We start from the raw sequence: 6697 nt of genomic DNA on the forward strand, positions 1-6697 counted from the left end.
GTAGCCATGTAATTTTTTTCACATTGAAGTTACATGATGAATAGTTTTATATACTGTCTCTGATTGTTCTATACTCCTTACAGTATATTGATTAATAAACTTAATGGACCATTGTCACTTGGCACCTCCAGGTCCTGGGTTCGATTCTCACACTGGGTCTGTGTGCATGGTGTTTGTATGTTCTCCCTGTGTATATATATATATATGTGTGTGTGTGTGTGCCAAGAGAGAGAAAGAGAGAGAGAAAGAACAATTAGTTAATAATAAATAGTTTAACATTAAATTTCAGCCTTCTTTGTTAAAATTAAGTATGAAAGGAGTAAGCATAGATGAAATCCGTGAAGTCCAAATTCGTGAAACCTTTTTTGTTTCGTCTTTTTTTTAACAGGACGTGGTCTGCCTTACCTTGATCACACCCTGATCAAACTGTTTATTCATCTCTTTTCCCCCCCAGTGTCAACCTAGCACAAACAACAATCATAATAAAAAAAAACTGTTAACTAGTCACTTGTGTGTGCTTAAGAATTTCTGAATTTTTCTGATTGTTTAGAAGAATTCAATTTCAGCTTAGATTAAAGCATGGATGCATAATTAATATCATTTTAATCTAGCACAATATTTGTAAATTATTAAATCTCAGTGTCTAAATTTTAAAAGAATCATGTATATACTGTATAATGTATAATGATGATGATTTTAACACATAAAAAGAACTATTAGTCAACTTCTGTTAGCAAGCTTCTGTAAGGTTAAGAAATCCTGCTTTTTGAGTTATCATTGGTTATAAGAATTTAGTCCTGTTTATTATTAAGTAGCAAAAAAAAAAAAAAAAAAAGAAGAAGAAGAATGAAGCAAGACATTACTTGTGCTTATGAGTGCAGTTTAAAAGACTTGGAAGTATATGAGTCTCTCTTTTCTTTCATGTGCCTTTAGTGGTGCAGTACATTTCTATTTAGATTTAATCTGAACTTATAATAAATGACAGGAAAAAACTAAGCAACTTGAAGAATTATATATAATTTTTTTTCTTGTCATTTCCGGTCAATGAAAATTAAATTTCATTAATTACTCTATTAAACAAGATTTATCTGATTGAACTGAATTAATCAATTGTTGGACATGTATATGTGTGCATGCAGATTGAATTACTTTTATAATTGACTGTAAATAGCTGGTTAATGTCTAGATGCAAAACTGTCCATTCTTTTTTTTAAATCACAGTCAAAAAGCAGCAAAAGTTTGTGTGTGTGTGTGTGTGTGTGTGTGTGTGTGTGTGTGTGTGTGTGTGTGTGTGTGTGTGGTTCTGCTAGTCAGTCGATGTGGAAGCATTTTATTTGGAGAGTAGACAGGTCTGTAAAAAGCCCAGCTGTATCAGTTACCATATGTGAAATGTCAGCAATGTTTCTTCTCACGGGTAACACTTGGAAGATTTGGAAGTTTGAGCTCCACAACAATAAAGTGTTTTTTTCTAAATACAATAACAACATGAAGACAATGTTTTCATCAAACGATAATTTATTCTATCTTTAGGACCTCACAAAGGAAAGAAAAACAGCCGAATACTTCAGGCTCAGTTTACTTGACTGTCGAAGAAGGTGCAAGGAGATAAACCATCTTGGGGACAGTTGATGCATGACAAACCAGGACAAACAAAACAGAAAACAGAAAACAGCCCGGGAGCATTGTGGTTTAGTGGTTAGCACTGTCGCATTGCACCTTCAGGGTCCGGGTTCGATTCCTGCCTTGATCTGTGTGCATGAAGTTCTCCCTGTACTTAGTGTGTTTACTCAGAGTAGTACGGTTTCCTCCCACAGTCCAAATAAATGCAAATTCCCAAATTGCCCATATTGCGTAAATGAACGTGAGTGTATGGACATGGATGTGTGTGTTTCCCATGATGGATTGGCATTTCATCCAGGGTGTACCCCGTCTCATGCCCTACGTCTCCTGGGAAAGGCTCCAGGCCCCAAATGACCCCGTATACAGGATAAAAGGAGTATAGATGATGAGTGAGTGAGTAAATAAGGGGAAAATTGCAGGTGTGTTTACACAGTGAAATATAACTGACTGTGTTTATGTGTTATTTTGTAATGTTCTTGATGGCAAGTAATGTAGCTTTGGTAAGGTTTATTAATATTAAAGTCATGCATTACCTTTTTACAAAGTAAATCTCAATCAAGATCATCTCTTTTTTATCATATTATTATTGATTTACAATTAAATAATAAGGCCTACAGTAGAGGCCTTATAACGACCTAAGTTTCCTTGTAACGACCCTAACAGCTAAGCCTGCAGTGCCTGGGTGCATTTGACTTGTCGGTCTTTTCAAGACCGACTGGAGAAGGGCTTGAGTAGTAACACGCAAACAGACAGAACAGAGCAATGTAAACAGTCATTAATCCAGAGGCTGACACACAGACCTCCTTCTTCATTTCTAAAAACATGTCGATGATAGCCCCATACGGCTTCTGTACACAGACTGGCTGTAGTCTGAATAGCAGATCTTGGACTCCTACCATATCAATCTTTACTATGTTCCTCTTCCATGCTGTGGGAAGCTTTAGCACTGATGAGAAGGCGATGATGAGATCTGACTAGACCGACTAGACACTGAGACGAAACCCAAGTTGGATAGGGCTTATAATATCAGTCTCACTGACACACACAGGCATATACACACAATCACGTGACTGAACGGTGGAATGAGATCCAGGAGACAGATTCACACACTCAGAGCTGACCCGATTCTTTAGCCGTCACACTCACATCTCCTAAGTGTAATAAAGACTCCATGACCAAAGAGTTTGACAAGGGCCTGGAAGAAGATCTGAGTATACACCGGTCTGCGGGTGAGACTGAGTTTGTGTGTAACTGTGATCAGCAGAATTCCTAAAAATGACTGTGACTGTTTAGATTCCAGCTCAAAACACCACGCCAAAACAAAGAGAGATGCTTATTAGGAAGCATTTACAGTATTTGATGTCCAGCTATGGAGATGGCAGAACATTTAAAGCATGCCGTAATGGTGCTTTTAGACCATGTGCTCAACATTTCTGTGTTAATTAGAGGCGAGTTATTAGAGTGCATATCAATAGCTTTAGCACAAAGTAACCGAAGCATGATTGCAGAGGTGATTTGATCTCAGTGATTGCACACATTCTAAGGGGAATTTTCTCTGCCAGGTTGCTGTCAGGGAGGGTCGAGAGAGGGTCAGTGCAGATCCAGGATGCAGGGTGTGGTAAGGCCCGGTGGGATGCCTGATGGATTTTTGAGGCGTAACGCAAACACAAAGGAAGATCACTGAATGAATGAATGAATGACATGTACAGTACCATATATGCACTATTTGTTTAGTTCAAGTCTCTTGTTAGTTCCCGTATAGTATTCCCACTCTGTTCCAATATATGCCTTATGCTGCTCAAATCTAAGATGTAGATGCACAGAGTCAGTTCGTATAGGGTCAGCTCAAGCTCTTGGTTCTTACATACGTTTCCATTTCTCCCTGGAACATGAACTACTTGTGTTTTGGTGACCGCTGTTATTGCATTTACCTTCTCGTCTTGTTAGCCTGACATCGGTATCAGGTTTTTTTGACAGACTTGTTTGTTATGAGTCTCTAAATTCACAGATGGCAAAGGGTGCCAATACCTCTGACCCACTTAACAAAGTTCTTGCAGAGAACACAGTGAGAGCTGAAACATTGGCTTGAATGTTTTTTAAGTTCTAGTAGGAGGAAAGTCGCTTGTAGAGCTGTAGTCGCTCCACAAAATGCTCTGTAATGTGAGGGTCTCACGGGGGGCTTTTACTGGCCTGAAGGCTCAGAGGCTTCTGCTAAAACTATCAGAGCGAACCCTGACACTGGCCCGCCTGCTAAACGGTTTGCTATAAATATGAAATCAACAATGGCAACTGAACTCTTCATCCCTTCCATAAACTACACACACAAACATTCTGCACAGAATGATAGCCAACATACCGAACTCCCAACACGGTGGCTTCAATTACAGCAATTAAACTTACAGTCACTCTAACTCACTGTCAGTACCCACTCTATCCTTGTCAGGGTTGCGGTAATTTACAGTCCACTTCATGAAAACATATGAATGATAAATATTTGCCATTGCATGCACTACACAATATTTAAGCACAATGAGACCATATATAATTTTACATTTGGACATTATCATTTGCTTCAATATATATTCTTATAAAATGATTTGAATTAAAGTAAGTGAAGATAATTTATCATTTCACAATTTTATATCTGTATTTGAACAATATAATGTATTCGACTTGTCTATGAAAAGATTACCCCTATTATAAAATATTTGTGCTCTGAAAAGCCAAGTTCAAAATATTTCCCATAATTTTTTTTTTTTTTTTGAACATCAATGAATGTACCAGCAAGATATATTGTAATGAAGCACAGTAAGATTTTTGGTAAAGCATCAAAACAAACCACTGGAATATCATTTATCAGTGAATATTTTAAGGACTTCAGTATGTTTGGATCTGAACACTAGTTATGTGATTATTAGTGATAATGTGTTTGCTTTTATGATTGCCATCTCTTAGCACACTGATGTTGAACACAAACATCCTAGTGACAGGAAGCATTACTAAAATACTAAGCAGTGGCTACATGGGAAATGCTGATTGGAGACAACAAGAGTCAAGCGTAATTAATTCAACATTAAAGTCTGACTAAAATAAAATGCGCTGCCAATGTACTTCCAGCTCAATATGCACCCACTCAGTTCATTTATATAATTATTGTTATTATTATTATTATTTAGAATTTTCCTATTATATTGTGTCTATATATATGGAGTACAGAGTCAATATATAAATATAACCCATAAGGGCAAACCTGCCTGTATCAAATGTAGTCTTCATGATACCGTACTGGATAATGTGACATAAGCTCCATGTACATTTTGTAGAGAACAGCCTCACATCGTCAAGTCAGTTTTATTTTGGGCATAAATTCTATTAAACCATGTCTAAAACATCCCCAAAAGGCACCTTTACTTGTTTTAGTTTTCATACAGAGGCTTCCACCATGAAATGATTTAGATGACTAATGTATTCGGAATTCAGTACTGGTGGTTTTTATTAATGGAAAACTTTTTTATGTAATCTATGTTTTGGCTAACTACATACAAAAGCTTTTAGTCTTAACACTAGGACTAAAGCAGTAACAGTGTTGTTGTATGTGTGCAGCTGAAAGCTCATACCTGCAGTGCAGAGGCCTGGTGTGGATAATCCGGTAAAAAGATAACCTGATCCTGGTGTTGACCCCTACACTCCTTTCCTACTTAAAAGCTCACACGTATATGGGTGCGAAATTGTTTTCGCCTGCTTTTTGATGCTGGAACAAGTTTAAACTTTACAGTATTCTGATGGATTTAATATTATATGTATATATAAATATACACTCATGTTCAAAAGTTAGTATCCCCATTTTTACTCTATGTGTTTTGGTGGGGAAATGTAAAAAAAATCTTAGCAAATACAACCTCAGACAGACAACAACATTGTGGCTTTACTTTATTAAAGTACTCAATTAATCTCAAAAGGGAAATTGTATTAAAAGGGAAATTGTATTGTGTTTTTGTGTTATTCGGATCATTGTCCTGTCAAATGAGCAAAATTTTGACCAAAATGAAAGCCTAAATCCAAATCTCTCTACCACCATGCTTGATAGTGGGTGTGAGGTGTTGCTGCTGTCCATGGGACAGTGTTTTAGAAGTCTTGTGCTTTGTTCAGATGCAGTTCTGTGAACCTCAGTCGTGCTTCCATGGTCTTATTAGACAGAAGATGTTTCTTCTTGTTCAGTCTTCTTCTAATTGTACTATTAGGGACGTTAACATTTAACAAGCTTAGTGAGGTCTGTAGGGGCTGAGATGTAGCTCTTACATTTTTTTGCATTTCTCTGAGCAGTTTATGGTCTGACCTTGGGGTGAATGTGCTATGGCAATGGTTCTATAACCCTTTCCTGAATGATGTTCAGCAACAATTTCTTCTCTAAGAACTTATGTATTTCCCTCTTGGCATTGTGTTAACACATACCTGAATGCTCCAGAGCAACAAACTGCCAAACCGTCTGCTTTTATAGAGGTTTTTAATAGAGATTAATCATCAGTTAATCAAGGGCTGAAGATTAGCATCACTTACGCTCTTAAATCCTGTGGAAGCAGTAAGGGGGTACTTAGTATTGCCCACATGTTGTTTTCATTTTGGTTACATTTTGCTTAATAGATAAAGGCAAGGTGAAAAATGTTGTCACCAGAGGTTGTATTTGCCTAACACTAAAACCCAACATGATCTAATTACGTTTTTACACAAAAATACATGGGACTAAATAAGGGGGTACTAACCGTTGAACATGACTATGTATATGCATATGTATATTTATATCAGTACAACCTAACAGGTGCCTTACTTACAGTATGGTGCAAAATATATATATATATATATATATATATATATATATATATATATATATATATATATATATATATTACATAAAATATTTCTATAAAGAGCACTAAACAAAAATAAAATGAACACAGTCAATATTTGAGACGATTGAAAATATGAAATGGTTTGGAAAATAATGGAGACATTATAAACATAAAATGTGTGCTAATGATAATACGTCTAAGACTTACAGTACTGCACACACACATACACA

This window comes from Clarias gariepinus, chromosome 8 (assembly GCF_024256425.1).
Source record: "Clarias gariepinus isolate MV-2021 ecotype Netherlands chromosome 8, CGAR_prim_01v2, whole genome shotgun sequence".
NCBI classification, from domain to species: Eukaryota; Metazoa; Chordata; class Actinopteri; order Siluriformes; family Clariidae; genus Clarias; species Clarias gariepinus.